Source organism: Struthio camelus, chromosome 2, assembly GCF_040807025.1.
Source record: "Struthio camelus isolate bStrCam1 chromosome 2, bStrCam1.hap1, whole genome shotgun sequence".
Lineage (NCBI taxonomy): Eukaryota > Metazoa > Chordata > Aves > Struthioniformes > Struthionidae > Struthio > Struthio camelus.
In genome coordinates, this window is record NC_090943.1 from 118,258,065 (window position 1) to 118,281,017 (window position 22,953).

Genomic DNA, 22,953 nt, shown 5'->3' on the forward strand with positions numbered 1-22,953 from the left:
ATTTGTATTTGCTTGTGCCAGTCACTGGAAGTCAAATCCTCCCTTTGGAAAGCTCTGTGGTCTGGGTATCCCAGTATGAACAAGTAAGAGGTGACCTAGTCTCTAGCTTCTCTGCGCTCTCCTCCTTGGGTCTGCCTTATGGGTTCATCTTCCTGCTTTTGCACAGCTTCCTTCTGATCTATTGGTTAAGGTTTTATAATCATATACACATACATATTGGTAATGGCTGGATACCACTTAAAGGTAAACATAAAAAATACTCATACAAAACAAAGAGAAAGTCTTGTGACAAACAAAAATTACGCTACATAAAGACCACATGGAGATTTAGTGGTCCCCAGAGCTTAAAATAAAACTATGAGAATTGTCTGAAATATTAGCTGTAATCAAGGCAATAATCATTTTTTTTGTGATTACTAAAATGTTTTCATAACATCCAGCTAAAAGCCATGGATTCACAGTGCTATTCATTGCAGAATAGCTTTTTGCATTGCAATGTCCATTCTTTGGGTATAGGGGAATAATGGGCTTTTTGTGAGTAATAAGCCTCTTTCATGCAGTAACACGTGGATTATAACAGCTTACATTATAATTAGAGTGTCATTTAGATTCACTGACTGTATACAATTATGGTTTTCCCTTGCCAGATTTCTCTGACCTACACCTTAGATTGTACCTTACAATGCATCTGCTATATTAAACATCATTATAATTCCCACTGAATACCAATATATTTGAGAGATTTCTCAAGGGAATACTACAAATCCTATAAGTAAAATGTGCTACAGTGCAATAAATAGCCGCTTTTAATGGCATCCATTATTTTCCAAGATGAAATGTCTCAGGGGGCCTGAAACCAGCAGAGACTCTGGTTAGCTCTAAGTCCATTATAAATCAGCCTCCACTTGTTAAGTATCACTCCTTCCCTCGCAAACATCTGAAATTGTTCCTCACTTAGCACAGCTGCTCCATTCAAAAGCTCCTTCCACTTGGTTTTATCCTGAAGTCCTGGGAGAGTTTCCTGATTTACGATACTGTGTTCAGCTGGTGGACGTTAGTGTGTTGAATTATTGCTACTAGTGTATTAGCTTTCATAAAAGATTAGTTTAACACTTATCTTTGGCTGTGATATTTTTTATTGTAATCACTTCTTCTAATCTTATATTATTTTCATCAGATTTAAAATTAATGATGCAGTCTGCTTTTGCGTTCTATTATTGATGGGTACAGCAAGAAGGTGCAAAGAGAAAGAATCATATTTATGACAAATATTGCTCCAGAAAACTTCCAAGCAGTAGCTAACTCTTGTTAGCCTAGTTAGAGGGAGTGAACACACTGACCGTGTTAAGAATTTTATGAGTCATTTATAAGAAGACAGTTTTAAAAGCACTTAAAAGAGCTGGAAATCTTTGAGGTAATAAAGATAGAAAATCCAGCTCCAGTTTTCGGTATCCCGAAGTACATCATAGCTATTCTAACTGTGTTAAATGTTACAAACATATTGGTGGATACACTATAATGGGAGATGAACTCTAGTCAAAGCAGGAGAGAAAAACAGAACTGAAGATATTAAGACATCGTTCAGTACTGTTCTATGACTCATTTTCCACCCCATGATACTTAATCAGAATGAAATGCTATAAAGATACACTGAAAAAAGTGGGATGATAACTGACTTTCAGCAACTTTTCAGGTAGCTTTTACTGAAAGCAAAACTTAAATATTGCATAAAAATAAAAAAAACTGAGTTTCTTTAGAAAGACTGTTAAAACCCTGCATGAAATTGAGCAAAGCTTTTAGACTTCCAAGATTCAGTCTCCTGTGAAATACTGCTGCACATCTGACAACCTCCTTGAAGGTCAAGGACAAACTCTTTCTGATTTTTGCTTTCCTTCTCGAAACGTCATTGTAGGGGAATCTCTGGTGGAGGGAATGGTGAAGAGAAGTGATGTGAGTGTTATTCCCCCCATGATCATCAACCGATATATAGTCAAAATTATTCACCAAAGGCAGAAGGCAGAATTATACGGATACAACTCCCATAGACCAAAAGAGAGTGCAAGAGGAAAATGGCGATGAGAGTGGGGAAGGGATGAGAGAGGAGGAGAGCACTTTTTCCATTCCGTAGAGGAAAAAAAACCACGTGTGACTGTGATGGAGTTTTCTGTGCACACAAGGCACGAAGTTCTGCATTTACATGGGCCAGGAGAGAATCTGAGTGTTTTATTGTCGCTTGCGTAACTAGTACAAGAAATGGTCGTGGCACTCATCCAGAGAACTTACTTCATTTTAGAAGTATTTGCTGATGGATTGGAGAGCAAATGCATCAACAGTGCTTTTCAAGTTATTTGTAGGAGTGGAGAAATAGAGGGAATTTCCTTTCTACTTCCTTGAGAAATAATGGTATAGTAAAGGTGTTGGGGCAGAGGCGGGCAATTTGAGTTTTATAAGACCTGTATTATTCCAATGATATTTCTGTACTCTAAATAATTTCGATCTTGCTGACTGTCACTACACTTCCAGGAATCTCTTTTTCACATCTTTAACCTTTAAGGTGGATGGGTAACTTGGCAAATAACAAGAGACAGATTAAATTAAAATCCCGACAGACACATTTACATAAGTAAAATACTTAATAGTGATGTTGGTGCCAGAGAATAAACTGGAAACTGATAATAAAGAATCAAGGTAGAAATCTTGCAAATGTTTAAGGTTATGCTTGTTTCCATGCATGAGCAATGCAACTGCTGTTATTGGCAACACTTTCAGTGACTAAGGCAGCATGTGTCTGCAAAACTAGGATCTAAACTACTGTCCATGCTCTCAGGAAGGTAGGGAAAAAATTTCTCTTCAGCAATTTTGAAAAAGAATTTTAACTGAGATGACATTTGAAACCAGATTCATCTAACTGGACTTTTTTTTAGTAGAATTATTGAGTGTTAGAAATGGCCATTTTGCTTATAAAACACTTAATCCATTGACTGCTTTGAAAAATAAAGCAAGCTAAATGAGTAAGTGTACAGAACTCCAAACTTTGAATTATTTACTATAAGCAAGAGAAATCCCCAGGAGGGACTGTAACAGTTGCTGTCTAAAGGTTCAGTTCACTGAGTTAATAAGAGCTTCTGGTGATTTGGTAGATATTTGGAGGAAAATAAATCTGGCAACAGGCCTGAAGACATTTCTCTAGCTTCAGGCTGCAAGAAATGTGGCATGTCTATTTACAAAGGAGGGAGGGAAAGGGAAACAGTTTAAGGAAAAACTAAGTAGATAAACTAATGCTCCATTTTCAGCATCTCTCAGCTTGAAATATACTGAAGTACGTAATGTCCCTGTAGGTACAGCAGGCTTCCTCATAAATACTGGTGACATGCTGAATCCTTTAGACAAGGAATAGAAGTCGTTAGACTTCTCATTAAGGGCATGGCCATTGAGTAAGAGTCTTAACACTGCTGGAGCATGAAAAGACACGCTGGCAACTGCTTATCTTCCAAAAAATGTCTTCCTCCCCTCCTAGTTCCATTGGATCTTTTCTTTATAAACAGAGAGGAGCTTGAAAAGTAAAGTGTGAACCATAATGTGAAAGATGCAAGACCTAAGTACATACATTAAGCAAAGGTCTCAAGAAAAGCTGGAGTTTCTTTGCTGATATCTTTCAGTTTTCATTAAATAACATGGTGCTTTTTGTCTTAATTATATGTGCATACTTACAGAAAATGTAAAATACAAAAAAATAATGCTTTAAAAATTATTTTTTATAGTCTTTGATTTAAGTCAGTGTTTCTAATGTGTGTGACAGATGGTGAAAACTGAGATAACACCACAACTGTGTGAGGTAAAAGTAAATGTAGATATAAAATGACTGAAAGTGCTTCCAAAGATTAATTACAGCAGAGAGATATGCATGCCATAGCTGGCACAGTCTCTCTATATTGTACGTAAGTATATTTGATTATGTAAGTTCAAAAATAGCTTTTGTGTGGTGACTCAGATGCCTTTTTATTTTTGATATGCATTAACTTTCATAAATTCCTTTGATGTAAACCAAACTCCACTTTCTCTGCATCATCAGTATGACTTATTTGGATATTTTGTTGTAAAATATAAGAAAGAGAACATGCTGCTCCAGCTGCACTTTGACAAACTGGATCATTCTTTATGTCCTTGCTTACAAACCACATCCATACCACAGCAGCATGAAAAGCTAGTACTTTCTCACAAGAAACAGGGACACCATTCTCCCACCTTCCGCATCAGAAAAGCAGGTACGTTGCCTAGGAGAAGTCTGCAGGTACAAAATATTCTAGGTTAATGAAAGGTATGAATTTGTAATAAATGTTCCAAGATTACTACTTAGTCATATTTTTCCCCCTAAATGTAACGCAACTTATTCATTAGGAAGGAGGGACTGATGGATAGATTTGCACTTATGATAGGGTAACAGCATGGACATTGGATGTATCTTTAGAATAGTTTCTGAGAAAGCAAAGGCAATACCATTGGCTACCCAGTAAGCCTTCTTATTTGGAAGGAAAATATCTGTTTTGAAAGAACCACAAGAACGGTGTGAAGCTGTACAAGGGCATAAAATCTCTGGGCACTAGCCAGTTAGAGGCAATCTTTATTTTGAAAAGCAAATGCTTTGCTATCAGTTTCTGTATTTTCTTTTGCACTCGCGTGGTGACTTGTTTCCCTCACTTCTAGGAAATGGGCCAGGGAGCAGCTTTGTCTAAATGACAGTGAAAGCACCTTGTAGAGATGAAAACGGGCCAGTGCATCTACTTAGCCTGGCCTCCTTTACCTTGTCAACAGCACTAGCCAATATTCATTGGTGAGAGGGTGTCTGACATTTCTGGTCTCTGCTCCTAGGTTGGAAAGGGGCAAAGGAGGTTGTTCTACTCTACCAGGTTTAGTGCATGAGAGAAAATGGGTCTAGTCTCACAGATGTGGCCCACCGGTACAGCTTTTGAAATGCGTGAACATCAGATGTTGCTCCAGACTCTGCTCAGACTCCATCATTTTGGTTGGGATTTCAAATATAAAGTCTGTCCTTACAAGGGAAAGCCAGCACTCGAGTAAGTTGCACCTTTTTTTTTTTTTTTGGGTCATCATTGCTAAAACATAACATTCATAATCAGTGACAGGTGGCAAGGATTTCTAGAGTGACTTGAGGAAAAAAAATGTCAAAGAGATATAACAATAAAATTATAGAGGTATTCTAGCAAGACTTCTTTTCAATCAGTTTTTGCTATGGTACTCTGCATGTGAAGTTCCTACTGTTCTTCCCATACATTTGACACTTCTCATGTTACTTTGTTTCCTAAGAGAGAGAATTTATTTGTAGCTTGATGAATCAGAAATCAGCATGCTCTTTTTCTTCCATTTGGAGGATTAATCTTCATTTTTGACACATACATGATTAAAGTTGCTAATAGAGTTATTGCATTAAACTGATCTGCTGTTTCATACAAATGGATCTGCTGTTTCATACACAATTCCATCATCTGTTTTACTGTTAGTAGCTTTTAGTTACCTTAAAATTGAAGGATGCACACTCTCTTGCACACTAACATTGATGTGCAATGTTCTTCTTTTCTTTGCTTGCTAACATAGCGCTTAGAGAAGCAAATGTTTCCTCCTTCTGTGGGCTGCAGGTTAATGATCCTCACTGTGGATATTTAGGCTTACAGTCAGTATAGTGCAAACACGGGTGCCAAACAAGGACACAGGAAGCACATTAACTATAACTCTGTTCCATTATTAAAGCAAAACTCTTGTTGGCTCAGAGAAAAGGGGCCCTTTTAGCATACCTCTAACAGGTTCTAGAAATGGTCTGTCAGCAGGTGCAAGCAGATTGACTCCTGCCAGAATCACAGAATAGTTGAGGGTGGAAAGCACCTTTAGAGATCACCTAGTCCAACCTCTCTGCTCAAAGCAGGGTCAGCTAAAGCAGGTTGCTCAAAACTGTGTCCTGTTGAGGACCCCACAACCTCTCTGAGCAACCTGTTAAAGTGTTCAGCCACCCTTACAGTAAAAACAACAACAACAACTTACGTTTAAATGGAATCTCCTGTATTTCAGTTAACGCCTGTTTCCTCTTGTCCTGTCACTGGGCACCACTGAGAAGAGTCTGGCTCAGTCTTCTTTATTCCCCCTGTCAGATATTTATATGCACTACTAAGATCTCCCCTGAGCCTTCTCTTCTCCAGGCTGAATAGTCCTAGCTATCTCAGCCTTCCCTCATATGTCTGAAGCTCCAAGCCCTTAATCACCTGCGTGGCCCTTCAGTGGACTCACTCCAGTATATCAATGTTTTTTTTCTACTGGGGAGTGCAAAACTAAGCCCAAAGCTGACCATCTGTCACTGTACCGTATAGATTACTTCCTAGATGTTGCATTTCTTTAAATTAGTCAGACAAGCTTTCTCCTCATCTGTGAGAATGAGCTTTTGTGCAAAGCAGCCAGCCCTTTTCTTTCTCGGTGGGAGCTTATATTGATGTTGTTGACTGGACTCTGAATCAGAATGCAACAGCTATCCAAAGCAAAATACTGCCCTTAAGAAGTGCTACCGCTGGGCGATGTGATACTGAAAGACTGGTCTGAAAAACAATGGGGGCAAATTTGGAATTTTGCCCTGAATCGTTGCTCATCAGTAGTCAAACTGCTAAGGAAAATAATTCAATAGAAAAGGAGTACTAGACAGAACAGATAATTTTGATATCTCAGAGTCATTTTACTTAACAGTCATGATGGAAGTGAGTCATTTTGCTCACTGTGACTCAAAGACATTTCATATAAAATCAAGGTCTGTAATCTCTCTGCCTAGTGTAAATTATTTTTGAGTGGCAATAGAAAGACAAATGCTATTTATAAAGATGAGTGAAATCAGTTAGTATGCTGATTGGATAGTTAAAAAAAAATCAAAGATGGAGAGTAATCTCTGCAAACTACACAGCTTAGAAGAAATGCCTTTCAGTGTAATGCTGTGGAATACCACACACCAGTAGTATGAGCTATAGATACAATAGGTCCATTTACCTAATTCCTTGTACCTTCAAGAGAAATTCACATATCTGGAGATGGGTGCTAACTTACCACTAAATTGGGGAGGCAGCTTGTACTGATTTTCCATAGTGTTAAACAATTCAGCCAAACAATGTGCCGATTGAAAATTCCCGCAATGCAAATCAAGCAGACATAAAGATCACGCAGTAGAATTGTCTTTACCATGGAAAGTGAAAAAAGTATTGCATAGGTCCACAGTACAATTGTTATTTCCTATTACCGATGTGCTGGTGGTAATGGGTGCCATTACTCTGGGGTTACTTCTACGAGCGTAGTTAGATTCTTGCACCTTGATTTGGACGTTGCACTTAGACCTTTCCTATAGGAATTTAAAGGAATTCTGCCTGGTGCAGCAGCATCTCATGTGCTCATTACTGTCACTGCTGCTTTTGCCCAAGGAAAAGGAATGAGAAAGAAAGATGTATTTCATTATAAATTGAGGGAACACAGTGCACAGAGAGGACTCTAAGCCTTCGGCTGCATTTTCAGTAGAGCTCGTACACTGCTCTGTGTGTTTTTATAGTCGATTGTTTGTTTGCTTTTGTGTGTGTCTATGTGTGTTGCGGGGGGGAGGTTTATTGTTGCTATTGGGTTTTTTTTTGCTGTCCTAGGCTTCCCATGTTGGTGAACTCTAGCAGAGGAGAAACATTTCTCCACTTCCTTGCTCTGTTCCCTGCCTTCCTGCCACTTTCTTTGGAAATATTTTTTTTTTTTTTGAGAATAGGAACTCAGTGTTGAGGGGCAAAATGTGGCAAGCTGGCCCTAAAATCTGCTTTCTTACTGTAATGAATGGGAGAAAACCCTCCAGGAATAAACCATTGTGGAATTTTCTCTCTTATTTTTGCCCACACAGGGACGTCCCCATAGGATAGTATGATTATGTTCAAAGCACCTTTTACACATGGGCTTATAAACAGCACCATTGCTGTCCCTCAGTTTGGGATATGGTCCTAAGCAAGTGAATTGGCATAAATCTTCAAAAGAAGTATATTAAATTTGTAAGTTCACAACTTTAATCAGGTATCAAAATTTGTTCTTGAATTTTTACTTAGCAAGTCATGAGAAAATATAAGGGAAATCCAGTTGTGCTTATCACTTCTTCCTTCCCTCTTTGGCATAAGTGCAGCATCAGCAGGTCCTGCCAAAGATCTTGCCTCTAGCAGTGAACAATTGGAGGTCAGAGTAAGGAAAGTGTGTTATTTCCACCAAATGCTCCTTATATCCACTCATGTTTCAGAAAATTTTTTCCCCTCCACTCCTATGTGACTATTCATATTTACCTGCATAAACACTGAAAACTTTTTTTGGTTCTTTTGTTATACTTCACTGAAGAGTGCAAGGGACTGGGTGTGATAGAATAAAAGTGGTAAATTTTGCCTGCAAAGATTTATGCAACTGTTATTTAATTTAGAAGGACAAGAAACGTCTTTGTACTCCAGCAGTAACTGTTCCATTTCAGTAAAATATCTCAAATAAAGGTCACTAGATTTTGTGTTTTAAACAGATCTCAGTTATTAAATCATGTGTATGCTATACCAGTTTTCTAAAAATCACATGATAGTCATTCCACATTTTGATTCAGAGAAATGCTTAGTGAAAATTGCAAAGGCCAAGTAGGTTTGTTTATTAAAGCACTTCTGTTTTTATGTAAAAGTCTACACTTTTCTGGAGATTGAATATCATACCATATATAGTCATCTTTAACATAGAGAACATTTTTTTTCCTGTGATCTCTTGAGTAAATTGCTATGTTAAACTCCATACTGGAAAAGAAAATTGTGCTTAATATATAAAATATTTCACCAGTAGAATCACCATGTGCAGTAAAAGGGTCTACTCTGCCAAGATGGCATCACTAAACCTCTGTTCAAAATCCTGGGAGATCTCACATGACTCTAGGAAGCTTGCAGGAACATGTAGTATTGGTAGGAGCAGTATACAACCATAAACTGCAGCAGTAGTGAAGGGAGAATGAAATGTCTTACCGGCAGAGATGTCAATTTTATATTCAGTTTGACTGCATGACTTGTTCAACTACTGTTGTTTCAAGTGCTTTTTGTCTATGCGACCACTTCATTTCCCTGTCCTGATCAGCAAGGATTAAATTACTGCTATTTCGGTACTGCTCAGAGTCTGTGGCACGAGTTAATAGAAAAGTGAATTAGGTTGATGAGCAAGTGCTCGCAACCGAACTGCAACTAATCTGTTGTTTTTCCTTAGCAGACAGAGGTAAAAGTGGAAGCCTGGTCTCTAGTATCAGCAGGCTACCGAGCCGTGTCCGTGTTAGGGCAGTTCTAGTCCCTCCGCCATCCCATTCGCCACGTCCCCTTGCTCACATTAAGGACAGCACCACAGGACCTCCAACTACCCAATGAGATGTACAGGACCTGTCAGAAAAAGGTTCATTGGCCTGCTTATTTTACACCCTTATTTAGTAATTTTGGTTTTATGAGGAACCCTGCTAAGTCAACACTCACCCTTTCGCTATCTTTAGACATTATTCGCTCAAAGGGAGTTTCTGGTACTCCTCACTTGCTTTGGCAGTTTCTCCCATTTTTTGTCTTATTAGTTTTAGCCCACATCAGGATGGACCAACTACTTTTCTTCTTAAACTGTATGCAACGTAGGGTGATCTCTCACATTATTTCTTCACTAGTTTGACCTTGGGCCAGGGCTAGTCATCTGCCTGTACACCTGAGCAGTATGATCTCATTTTAATTACAGATAATTACTTGTGTACAATCCCATGTCTGGGTTTCAAACTATTAAAAACTAAGCTCATCGCCTTTTTACTAGGCTAGGCTTGTATACTGTACATCTATTGGTGATAATGTGATAATGATTGCAGACTGGCAGCCTGGACAGTTGAAGAAAATATTGATCCCAAAATTAATGTACAGCCCATTCAGCTGTCCTGATCTGGAAAGGGACAGATACCCCCCAGCATATGGCCCATGGCTATGTCCCTATTCTCCCTACACAAACACACACACACACAGAGAGAGAGAGAGAGAGAGAGAGAGAGAGAGAGAGAACTGTTAAAGATTATTTAATTTTAAATCAGAGGAATTAGAAGGCCTGGGGAATTAGTCACTACTGCAATGGTGAAGAGGTCTGTCACATTTCAAGAGTTTTATAAACCTCAAAATGTGTGAGTTTGTCTTTATCACAGTCCTTTGCACATCATGTAGTATGGCTGGAATTCACAGTCGTGAATCAATCAAAGATCCACTCTGTTCATTGTTTTGCATATCTGACAGTTTCAAGTAATTTGCTTTAAAGAAATTGCTGACTGAGAGAAATGTGCTGAGTAGCTTAAAATCTTTTGAAGCCTTTTACCCAAAGATCTGCTCTAAGGCTGTAGATTATCATTTTTGCACAGTCCCAGCTGCTAGAAGCCTTTCTGCTACTTCACATTCCTCAGGGACAGTGAACACTAGAGCTGAAAACACTAGAGCTCTCCAAGTAGGTGGTCTATGCATTACCACATATGGAAGCAAGACCGTATTCTTCCTTTTTCTTGATATGCATCTAAGAACAGCACTTGGTGGTTTGTTATTTCAGCCAATCTTTCTACGGTGCATGTGCCAGACCTTTAACTAAGGTATCTTCCAATGTCTATTTTTGAATTTTGTCATATTCTTAATTTCTATCTATCTTTAAACTTGTAGTTCTTCAATGTCTTGTTTTTGTTTTTCACATCAGTTTTATCCTGAATATATCCTTAACTGAATTTATCCTTAACTGAACTGTCCACAATGACAGCTTTTCTGTCTACTAGCAGGAAAAGCTAGGAGAAAAATTTAAACCTGACTGAAAAAGCTGAACCATTATTGTTTGGATGTCTTTGAGAAGCTGTGAAAGGATTGCAGTGAAATCCAAAAATTTGTCCCTGCTGTGGCCTGTCCTATTTCTAGCCACTATTCTTTAATGCTTTGAGCACTGATCATTGCTACTTGGGCTCCACAAGAATGGACGTGTTTGAGAGAGGCATGGTGAGAATGTTTTAACGGTATACTGGCAGAGTGTTTTGCTACTGTATGTCACAGCAGAAATGAGTGCAGAGGCACAGTCTAACCCAGTGTTTTGGGTCTGCACTGCTATGGGTGGACATGCATGCTCAATGTAGCCATGCTTTTTACCCTTCCCAGCTCATCAGAAACAGGTATATAGGAGGTGGAGGAGGAGTTTTCCCCAGAGGTGTTACATTCCCTAGTGTTACAGTGATAGGTAGAGGCTTTTGTTCCTAATGAGTTGGTTTGTAACAAAAAAAAAAAATGCAACTTTCTTAGAGTTTCAAGGAAAAATTAATTCTGACAAAACCCTGTCACATTAATGCTACATTATTGTATATATATATGACCTTGGTACTAACATTGACAAAGATTAAAAAGTAAAGCAAGACTTCTCAGTGGGTATTTCCAGAAGCGACAGGCAAAGAAGATATCTTTAGCTAATAAAGGACCTCCAAAGGACACAGAGAGTGAAGAAGCAAACTGGACTCATTTTGAAAAAATTTGCTGGAGGGATCAGTTCTTCTATTCAAACAAATTTTCCATATCACTAGAAAGCTCATAGAATAACTTCCTTTAAGGTAAAGGAGTAATATTCCTTGATTTAACCAGGTTTAGAGATTCTGTTATGAACAGGTATGGAATTTTATGTTGGGATAGCCACAAATAGCCTGATGCTAAGACAGCTTTTGCTTATAGGAAAAAATACAACGCATGGAGTGAGAGCTAAGTAAGTTTGAGAGAGCGCTATTAATTCATGAATTACTTAGAAATTAACCTGCTACAAGGCCTACTAAGAAAATTACTGTAAACTATGATCTAGCTTTATGTGGCTTGGCTGCCATATGCACACTAACTTGATACAAACGGTTTTCAGATTTAGGTAGGTGGGAGTCTTCCCTTCAGGATGGTATTAAATTCATGTTCTAGCAGACTTGGCCACTTCACATCCTAAATCAGTAAGTAAAGAAGCTTTTCCTCATCTAAGTGCCACTGATGTAAGTGGATACTCAAGTACTCCCAGTTTTCATATATTTACCCTCATCCTTTGCACCACCAAAAATACCAGTTGTCATTAATAGTTCATATATAGGGTGAAACAGACAGTATGGAGAAAAGACAGGGCTGTCTCCCACATCACACATGTATAACGTAACCACCAAACTGCTGTGAAATGCAGTATCTTTCTGTGTCCTTTTTTTATAGTTAAAAATAACAAAAAATGACCTTTGAAATGTTTTGATGCTGTCCTGATAGGAGAGGGATTTTACAAATCTCTTTTAAAAATCTAAATTTTTTTAATCTTTCCGATTTCTGGAAAGATTTCTGCTCCTCTACCTGGAGCCTCCTGCGTTTTCTTGTGCATTGTTTATCAAGAGCACAAACCTGGCTCTTTTCTAAAGAAAAAAGATAATGAGAACATTGAAATCTTAAGTATCTACAGAGATTTCTATGTATCTCAAGAAATTTGGTTTAAAAAATAGAAAGTCCCCAGTAATCTCTCTCTCTCTGAAGTTTAAAGCCACACAAATGCAACAAATTATTACCCAGACAATCCTGCACTTTTCAATAGCAGCTAGCACTGGCTTGCTGCCTTTTTTCCTTAGCAAATATTAAATTCGCAAGCACATGCAGTTCCAAAGAGACTGTCTGAGGAAACACCTTCAGCTAAAAAAAAAAAAAATAGAAAAAGGAACTGTTAGAAAGTGTTAAAAAGTTTCAGTATCTGAAAACTTGCAGTATTCTGGACATTTTAAAATGAAATAGTTCCTCTTCTCATATTGAAATGGCCTTTTCTTTTCAAATAAAGAACTAAAGAAAAGTGGGAGTTAAGAAAAAATATTGAGTAACCTTGACACAAAAACAAGCACTTTGTCTTCAAATGCTAAACTTCAACTTGATTTGAATTGTTCTTTCTTTCTTGTGCAGTTTTCCTTTTCACTGAAGCCCCTCTTTCTTCTCTTCTCTCTCTCCCTCCCCAATTCCGCCTAGCAAAAAGGTCCCCTGACAACAAAGCAGATCTTTTATTTTATGGTTTAGTTTGGTTATAGAATCAAGAAATCAGGTGAATAATTCCACAAGCATTTTCAAAGTTCAGTCGATTTTGAGTTTTGAGCAAATAGTAAGTTAAATTATAGTGACTATATAGCTAATCCAAGCTAAGACGTCTGATAGACAATTAGTACCAAGAACAACTTGAATTCAGTCTTTTTGATTAAAAGATGTTAAAAAGTAAAAGGAAATACTGGAAAAAACAATCTATTGTCAAAAGAATACCATAAACAGAAATGATTCTTTCGTCATCACTGCTGGTATTATTAAGGGACAAATAACTGTGAGGTTTAGATACATATATAGCATCAATGAATTTACTGAAGCATTGCGTGAATATCTATTGGGACTGACAAAACTTTATCTCAGAAGACCTACAGAACATCCTACAGCAATTTCAGAACTATTGAGGTGAAGGACAGGCAAGGTACAGAAGACTAAATACATACATATAAAAAGAAGACGCTTTGCTATTATTTTTTTTGAAGAGGATCTTAATGAGTTATAGATTAGGCATATAAACTTCAAACTCAGAAAAAAAAATAGAATGAAAAATGATGCAACATATTTTTAATAATCTAGAAACTAAAAATGCAATAGATGCTTCCATGTCTTGTTTTCTGTTCTCTGATTGCTTTTAGTAAAAGTAGTCCTATACTGCAACCTGCAACAGAAGAAAGACGGTGAGAGCGTATCTAATCTTTAGCTATTCTCAGTGTTGATAGAGACATTGGGGTTCATTCTCATGAGGATTAAAATTAGTCTCCTACAAGCCAAAATAGCCACCAAGTAAAGATCATTAAATCAAATATTTTAGTAAAATATTAACTAATCATTCCTTACAAGCTCTGAGCTTTGACTAATCAAATTTGAGACCAAAGCCCAGGTGTTAATATACTGTTGCACTCTAAATTACTCTAATTTTCTTGTAGCTATCTTTCTGCTCCGTTTATTTGCTTTTGTAACTCTTTTGTGATTTTCACAAAACCAACAATAGCTGGATAAAGTTTTCAGGCTAAACAAGAAAATCTTAACTCTATGTTCTTAAGGTGTGACATGCAGTAATAACTTTCTCAAGTAATTAAATAAAAGCCAGAGGGTAATTACTTTATCTTATTAAAATAAGGTTCTACATTGTATTTCAGCTGGTAATAAATGTCCTCTCTTTTAGTGTTTATGTAGTATTGAAGACAATGAGCTACAGATTGCAATCAAGATTTCGGGAATCTTTTATTTATTTATTTATTTATTTATTTTTGCCTTATATGTCACAAAAAACAGGAAAAAAGAGCAGGAGGGAGGAGGAGGGAGAACTATTGCATCGTAGAGCTAGTCATAAAGAATCTAACCAGTAATTTCAAGTAGTGGGTACAATTTTGCTTTTCTATTATAGCATAAACTGTTCTAGCCATACAAAAGAAGCTTTCAGGTGCTCTTCTACAATGACAAATAATTATTGCTATTGGATCACAGGGCAAAGCTGATATCCAAGGATTCTGAGGGTGCTTGAATTTGCAGTTACCAGTGCTATCTGACTCATGGGGAATAGTTAAAGGGAGATAAGTATATACTTAGGACATTTAGACAGACAGGTGCTTTTTCTACAATCCTCTCTGTACTCCCTGCATTTTCTTCAGCCACTATGACTGCCACTTGGCTCCCTTTCTCCCAAACCCCTGGCTAATCTCTTCTATATAGGTTCTTTTGCCACCCTTATCACTATAAAATCCAAGAGGCTGCCAGTAGCGCATTAAGCAGCACACTGAGATGTCACGTCCTTCATGTTCTCTTTCATCCCCTTCCCACAGGAAAAAGAACCTTATGTCAACAATAGAATATTGTAATAGGGGATTTTTTTCTTCCCTTCTAATATGTACCCTAATATGTTTGAGAAATCTTGGTGGAAAAAGCATGCTGTGCGTTTGAGGTTATGTTCATACTACAGGTGGTAGTAGACCCTTGCAGGGTTTTGTCTCTTGTATGGACCAGGTTCAACCTTAGGCTGGAGAGAACTATTGTGCTACTACAAACCAGTTGCTAATGGTAATCCTTATCTTGGTAGTTGTCATCTACATAGTCTTTTATATATTTTGAGCCTAAGGTTTTGAATATGTAAGAAAACAAAGAGCAAAAACCTTCTGAGAGAAGCTGGTTAAAAGGAAAGAAGAGTCACATGCGCTGATGACTTGTTGCAGCTAGTTACCTGAACACTGATGGCTTCAGTCCAGCCTGGAAGTGGCGAAGGTGTGTATAACTAAGGCCAAAATGTCCACCGAGATGAAACAGAATGTCTTCCTAGACAAGGATGTCAGAGGCCTTCCTCTCTGGCTTTGTGAGCCAGAGTAAAACCGTTAGAATCTCTACACTGACAAAATCAACTGACCGAAGGAGTTTGCTCTGCACCCTTTTGAAATTCCAGTTCAGTTCTGTGGTGTGAACTGACCTGATCCAGGTATTCAGAAATGAACAGTTAAGCTACCAAATATGAAACTTAAGTGTTTTTAACTTTGTTTTTAGGATGTGTTTTTTAAAGCCATCCAGATACACTGTAGTCATGTATTTGTGCTGTTTTTTACAATTGCAGTGCTAAGAAAATTGCTTCCTAAAAAAGAGAAGCTGAGATTCTTATATAACCATTGAATTTGAGGAATTTGGATTTAATTGTTATGAGAGCAGCTATTATTTCATAAAAACATTACATTCTAATTATGTACCAGTATATTCCTCTGTAAGTAAATGGCTGGGTATTTTGGAGCTGTAGAATGGAGCAAAGAAGTGTTCTTTCTTCAGACTTTGGTTTCTGAACACATCCTGTGTTTCACATCTATCTGCTACGTTTGGATGGTTCTTGCATGTGTGAAAGAGCCCTCCTAAACCTTCTTCATTCTTCTGTGTATGTGACTACCTTCAGGAATGATGGCATTTAACTGTTGGAAGAGGCTGTTTAATTACTGAAATTATGCTTTTAATCACTGTATTACACTTATCCCTATTCCAATTATGCGGTTAGTTCCACTGTTTCCTCTCTGGTGCAGACAGCTTCGTTATCAATGGAAGCATTTTCACTCTATGAGGGGCCAGGATTTAGCAAAACTGTGTGTGACTACAGGGCAAGGGAAGGATGGGTTTACCTACAGAGCTGTGGATCTATCAAACACTACACCTAAGGACAGATAGCACAAGAGACTTGTAGTAGTCTTAGGACTGAAATAGTAGCTTACTTGTGATTAATACTCTGCAGGGGTTCCACAGCGATTGCTAGCTGACAGCTTGCTACTTGAAAGAAAAAATCAATAAAAAAAAGAACTTTTTTTATCTCTGTGGATTAGCACCTGTCATAATTAAGTTTATAGTCCAACACCTTAGTGGATACTGAAATTGCTTTCATTACATTTAGTTCGGTCTTCCATGGTGAGTCGAACTCACACTTTAGCTAGCATAACTTTCCTTCATAGCTTTGCGGAATTTAAAGTTTTAGACACAGGGAAATTAGCCCTGTGAAGAACGTCCACATTGTGTTTAAAATGCTAGAGCTGCCATTTGCACGATCATTTTATAGCTGATAAAACTACACAGTCACTCAGTTACTGGTCTATTTTTATTTAATTTTCTAATTGGACAATGATACTTATGAAGTACAGATAAAGCTGTAACCATATTCAGTGACTTTAGCAGACTGCTAACAAATGTAATTGCACACCTTCCTTTTTCCGTATGCCATGCCATTTAAGCAAATGGGGAAGAAGAGTCTTTCCAATCGTAATTCCATTAGGGATCTATTTTACGTATAAATATTTCTGGAAGAAACCATTTCTTAAGTGAAAAATATTTATGCGTTATTAACTTATTCCAATTCACTTTCAAATAGTTTCGCACTCATCTTGAGGATTACTATTAATGCCTAGATTAGAAGTAGGGAATAGTAAATTGTGAATTTGACTGGGAGGCAGTACAAAGTTTCTGTCTCTAGAAAAAGTTGAGCTGAACGTGAACTGTTCCTTTATCCATTTAATAAATCACATAAATATATATAGTCTTCAACAGAAGACGCTCTCATGATACAGAAGTCAACATAGATTTGAGTTTGTCCTTATCTAAGGGGCTGAATAAAGCTGTCACATTTAATTCATAATTCCTGATAAAGATGATTGAACTATATAGTTCATGTGCATTAAACTTGTTTTCCACCTATTTCAGTTTCTCAGGTTAATATGATCAAGTGTGTTGAAGATCTCAGTTTCTTGTAATAGAAAGTTTAAAGCATTCAGATAAAAACAGAGTATTAGGAAGGATTTGGGTCACGCAAACATAGAGAGGTAAGACATGTCACAGGGCTGACTTCTCCAAAAGATCAAATACATTATTTCAATGTCTAAGACTAAAAGTAACCACCAAAAAAAAGAGGATTAAAGCTACCTGGAGATAAAATGAAGTAGTACTTGTTTAAAAACTGAATCAAACAGTAATAAGGTTACTCTGCAGAATTTCTAACCTCAATAAGATAGCAAGTATGCAGAAAAGAAATTAATTTAGAAGAGAAGCATAGGTGAAAAAGTAATAATAATATGGTAATTCTCTATCAAGTAGTATTTCTTCATGTCCAGAAATAACACATTTGTAATATCTTTTTCTAAAAAGACTGCTAGTATAAACATTTAAACATCAGCCTAAGTGAACGCATTTTTGTGTCTGGCACAGTGCATACCTCAGACTGATCTTAGGGACTGATAAAACACTTTTTGCTGATATTTTCTACATTTCTCTAGGTTTCATGTCATATTACATTAATTCTTGATGAGTGTCAAAATTATATGTCAGATATTTTCTAATTTGTCACATGCACATTTGTGTCATTTTGTCAGTCAGCTTTTTTCGGTTTGCCAAATAATCAAATTCTCCATATTGGAATTCTGTAATTCTTTCAGTGCAGGTTTGAACCATAACATTAGAGGACTAGCTTAGGCCTTGCTTTACAGTTCAGTCTGTTAGTGTTGCTGAGCACAATCACTATACCGTGGTCACTCATGGAGAATTGAAAAAATATTGCATCGTAATGGTCTTAGGAAGTTCTATTTTTATATGTGGGATACCTTAAGATTTTTTGTTTTAAATAGCAGTGCTATTTCTGGGTTTCTCTATGGTAGCTAACACATTTACATAGTGATTTTTACACTTAAAGGGCATAAATACTGTTCCACAATTCAATGTAGCTAGTTAAAGTTCAATATACAGCAACATTAGCTTATAAAGGATGTTATTCTACAAAAAGCTAAAGGAATACTTTTGAAAGAGAAACAGTTTTAATGAAGTAGCAATATTGTGGGTTTTGAGTTTTGTAAAGAAGCTCATTTTCAGCTTCCCTTTTCAACTCTCTTAATTAGAATGACTCAGAATGAAATCTGCTGAAGTGCACTAATTAAGCATGTTAACACCTTTGCTTCCATACATCAAAATAAAGGTCTTCTTGCCCTTGACTTTGCTAGTCCGGAGGTTATTTAATACACATTGCAGCTTCATTTTTACTATTTTTATTTCTTCAAGTTTTGTAGATATTGCTGTCAAGTACCCACATATATTTAACAAAGTATAAATTGATTTTCACATCTCTTTTTTTCAACTCAAATTCTCCTTATTAGGCATGCCTTGCCAGTCACCAGATCAGTAGTTTCTGTGGGCCAAGGCTGCTTATTCTCTTCTGCACTCCTCCATCACCTGTTATTGATGGGTTTTCAGGCTTTCGTGCATATGAGATATTGGGAGAATAATTATTTTCAAGCCTTTACTTTCTCTGTTCACCCTTTTTTTTAGCCCAGTTTCCTGTTGCTTACTAACCTGCTTCATTTCTTTCTCCATTCTTTCTTCTGTTGTCTCCTGAGCTATTCCTGTCAACCTATATCATACGCTTTAACCTACCTATCCTTCTCTAAACCTACTCCTGTTATCCACCTGCTGACTGAGAGCCCCAAGCTCCAACATATTACTGACAGTTGTTGCTGATCCTCCATTCTGAATACCCAAAGCTTTTGCACTGGTCCTTCACCTCAGTGAAATTCCTTTTCTTGAACATCTGAAGAATGCTTAAGTCTTTGGTTCTGTCATGGCCTTTGACCTGTCTTTCATCTTGACACTTTTGCTCAAATGAGTGTTGTCACAAAACTCTATTCTTTTCTGGCTTTCTCAGCTTCTGCTACTAGGGGAGTTCTGTTTCTGTCCTTTTTCTAATAAAGTGACCAAAAAGATGCATTCTGTCCTCTCTAGGCAAAACTTGGTCACCAGCTGCACTTATCCAGGTCAACTACATTGGTGGAGGATTGTAGAGGTGGATGGGTTACAACACACCTTGCAGAGCTTGCAGCTCACAAAAGTTTCCAGAGTTATCACCTAGCTGAGGCTTTCCTAATTTGGGATGAAACAGGGGGACTTTTTGTAAGTGAAATGTTTTGCTTTAGAAGCAGTGGATAAACAAAAGTCTGCATAAAAACTAATGGAAGCCATAGAGTACAATTTTTCTTTGCTCTGACTTTCCGGCTTTTTTTTATTTAGAAAATACACTGTAGGACTCACTCACTGGAAGTGTTAATGGCTACAGGATTTAGCCTATAGGGAAGATATTCTTACTCTTTTGTGATGCCTTGACTTGGACTCTATGTAGAGGACATTTTTGTTGTACTCAATATCTAAAAATTTTAAAAATTTAAAAATATATTTTAAAACATGTTTTGAAGCTGACCATAATATCACATCCTTTAATAGTCTCATTATTTGAATGTTGATATTTTACCAGTGATTTAAAATCTGCTAACAAAGTTCTCTTTTCTTAACTAGCTAATAAAGCTTTGTACAGTAACTATACCATATTTTACTCTACTCTTCTTAAAATATAGCTCTCAAGACAATGTGTTCACAGATTTCCATTTTTCATATCTGTTTGGCTTTTTTTTTCCCTTTTAATACTTCCCTTTACTTAGGAGGTCCCTATAATTCAAGTGCCTGCAATTCTCAAGCATGGGTACTAAAATTCATTTCCCAAACACTACAACATGACTTAACTTTGTACAGTGAGAGTCTTCATTAATCTGCTTTGCCATTCAGAGGATCTGATCATGGCATAAAAAATCTTAGCCAGAATTCTACAATACCACATTTAAGACTAGAAATAATGATTTGACTTGTAAATGACAAGTATTACAAGGAATAAGGAAGAGGAAAAGATCATTGCAGAGATTAAGGGATGTCCACTCCAAACCTTAAAGGTATTTTAAAGGCAAACTCTAATTCTTTCCCTAACCTTAGCGTTTATCAGAAGTGTCTCAGATAATATGCAAAAAATTGAAGATGAACTTGAGCATATTTCCTTAGCTGAAAAATAGAAGGTCCCTGCATTGCTAGGTGTATCTTTCATCTCTAACAGAAGGTCAAGATAGTACTTTGCTTTTCTGTAGACTTTTTGCTTCAGAAAATTCAATAATGTCTTTAATTTCACCCTTGAGCCAAGACCCATACTACAGCTAATTTTCTCATTAGAAAAGTGTCCGAACTAGAAAGGAAGACTAGCCCAAGAAATGATACTTGCTATTTACAGTATTAAGAAGATGGATGCTAAGATAACAATTACAGCAGTTTGAACGAGGGCACTTAAATGAAATTTGAGCCAGCTGCATGATTTAATATTGAAGTAATACCTAGCAGTATCATCATACAAAAGAAAAGAAAAATGCCTTCTACTCACGTAACCTGAAGGAATTTGTAGTTGATCTCTGGTCAGTGTGCGAAGCTAAAATTATCTTCCAACAGCAATAAGGGAACCTGTGCAGTTCCTATCCACTTTGGGTTTACTGGCACTGATGTCACAAGGTTTTGTAGCCCACAGAAGAAATCCCAAATTTGATTCTAGATTTACGAATATTCCATTCCCTTAAAAAAAAAAACAGCAAAAATCTGAAACTTCCCTTTCATCCCTTGCATTCCAATCTCTTACCGTAGAAGACTTTCAAAATTTCTGTATTTTTGATTTTAATAATTTTAGTACTGTATGATTATAAAGATTATTCAGCATCCTTTTAAAAAATAGTAGAGCAGTCTAGGATGAATCCTAGCAGCTTGTGCTTGGATCAGATAAATTAAGTCTTGCATGAATGGACAAGCTTCCAAAGGTGTTTGATCATTTAGGTTAAAATTGTAATGGGTAGAACCAAAACTTGGCTGCAAAATTCCTAACCTTAAGTATTAGAAATCCAGACTGTACTAAGATTTATTTTATATAAAATTGGAAATAGCAAGAGAAACTCTTCCCAGAACTTGAAGGACAATTAGCGGTGGCATTCTCTGTGATGCCCAAAGGAAGTCCATGGAAACTATTACTCATCACTACAATTCACTCTCTCCGTTCCTGGAGTAACAGATTTAAGTCATTTTAAGAAATAGATTGGGCAGTGTCCTTGCCACATAAAGTGAATGTTAGCTGAAAGATAGCTTTTAACCACATTTATGTGGGTTATCATCAGAAAACTTCTCAAAGAACTATTTATCTAGAAAACATATTCACTAGACTTGTTTTAAATTAGTTCCTCTAACTAGTTACTATTTTCCCTGTTGCCAGCTTTTCAGAAACAGTTTTATAATTTTTCTCTTGAAAGACAGCTGTGAACAATTCAGGTATACAAAGCAAATATATATCTTCCCCACACTAATGATAAAAATCAACCATTTAAATGCAGATACACATTTAATCGAAGCAGCTTTGCCCTTGTTGCTGCAGCTGCTCCTACTGCTGCCCTCACCAGAGCCAGGAGCAGCAGGTAGCACCAGCTGGCATTAGAGGAGGCAGGAGTATAGTGAAAGTGGATCCGAAATTCTGACAAAGGGATAACCAAAGCATTACTCTTTATGCAGGGGGACACCAAATGTAGGTATACTCCTTGGCTACAGGTCAGTGCTGTGTAGGAATAGGATTCTTAAGGTGCTTTTAGAGGAGCAAAAGCAGTTAGAACTATGTGATATTTTAAAAGAGAAATCAGTGAGTAACTAAGTAGTAAGACACAAAGTAGCTTTGATTAGATTACTCACTTTTAAAGTTAATCATATGTGTTTGCAGTACCGTAATGTTTTAAAATAGAAAGGGATTAGATGTTGCTGTCACTTTAGAGTGTTATTTAATATTTGTAGTTGCTTTTTAAAACATAAACTCTCCAAGATTTAATAGATGTTAATAGATAAAACATATGATTAAACTTAAAGGGATGTATGGAACAACACCATAAAGTAGGAAAAGATTCACCCTTTAAACCAAAGGGAGAAAATGTCCTTATATAATGGTCAAAATGAATAATGGTGAAAGTGGAGTGAGGAAGATTCATATTTCTCAGTAAGGAGTTAACTTGCAACCATGAGTTAAAAAAAAAAAAAGAAAAAAGAAAAATGAGCTTTCTGAATCACTTATGATTTTACTTCCCTAAACAAATTTTTGAACTATACCATTTAATGTTTCTATTAATGGCATGAAATAAAACATAAAGTGATTACTGAAGGAGAGCGAAATCATGATAAGGATAGACCACTAATACAAAGTAATATGGATAATTTGATTCACAGATGCAGTAAACCAATATGTGCTTCAACAGTGGCCAGATGCAAGATGCCTATTTTTATGCCTAAACCAATGCAGATATCAATTCGTATATGACATGAGACTCTACCCTGGAAAGCAGTGACTCAAAAAAAAAAAAAAGTTAAGCTTATGATGATAGTTAGCTGAATATAAAATCAATGATGATAAAATTGACTAATTGAGCCAATGTCCTACTTCAGGATGTACTTATTACCC

The 22,953-nt window shown here is 36.8% G+C and overlaps 1 long non-coding RNA gene across 1 annotated transcript in view; it reads left to right on the top strand.

Moving 5' to 3' along the window:
• Positions 1 to 4,176: 4,176 nt before the first annotated feature.
• The window catches only part of LOC104139100 (uncharacterized), a 28,182-nt gene continuing 9,405 nt past the window's right edge, over positions 4,177 to 22,953 (top strand). The window contains exon 1 of the long non-coding RNA XR_693039.2: positions 4,177 to 4,265. This is a non-coding gene — a long non-coding RNA (uncharacterized lncRNA). The remainder of the gene's footprint in view (positions 4,266 to 22,953) is intronic.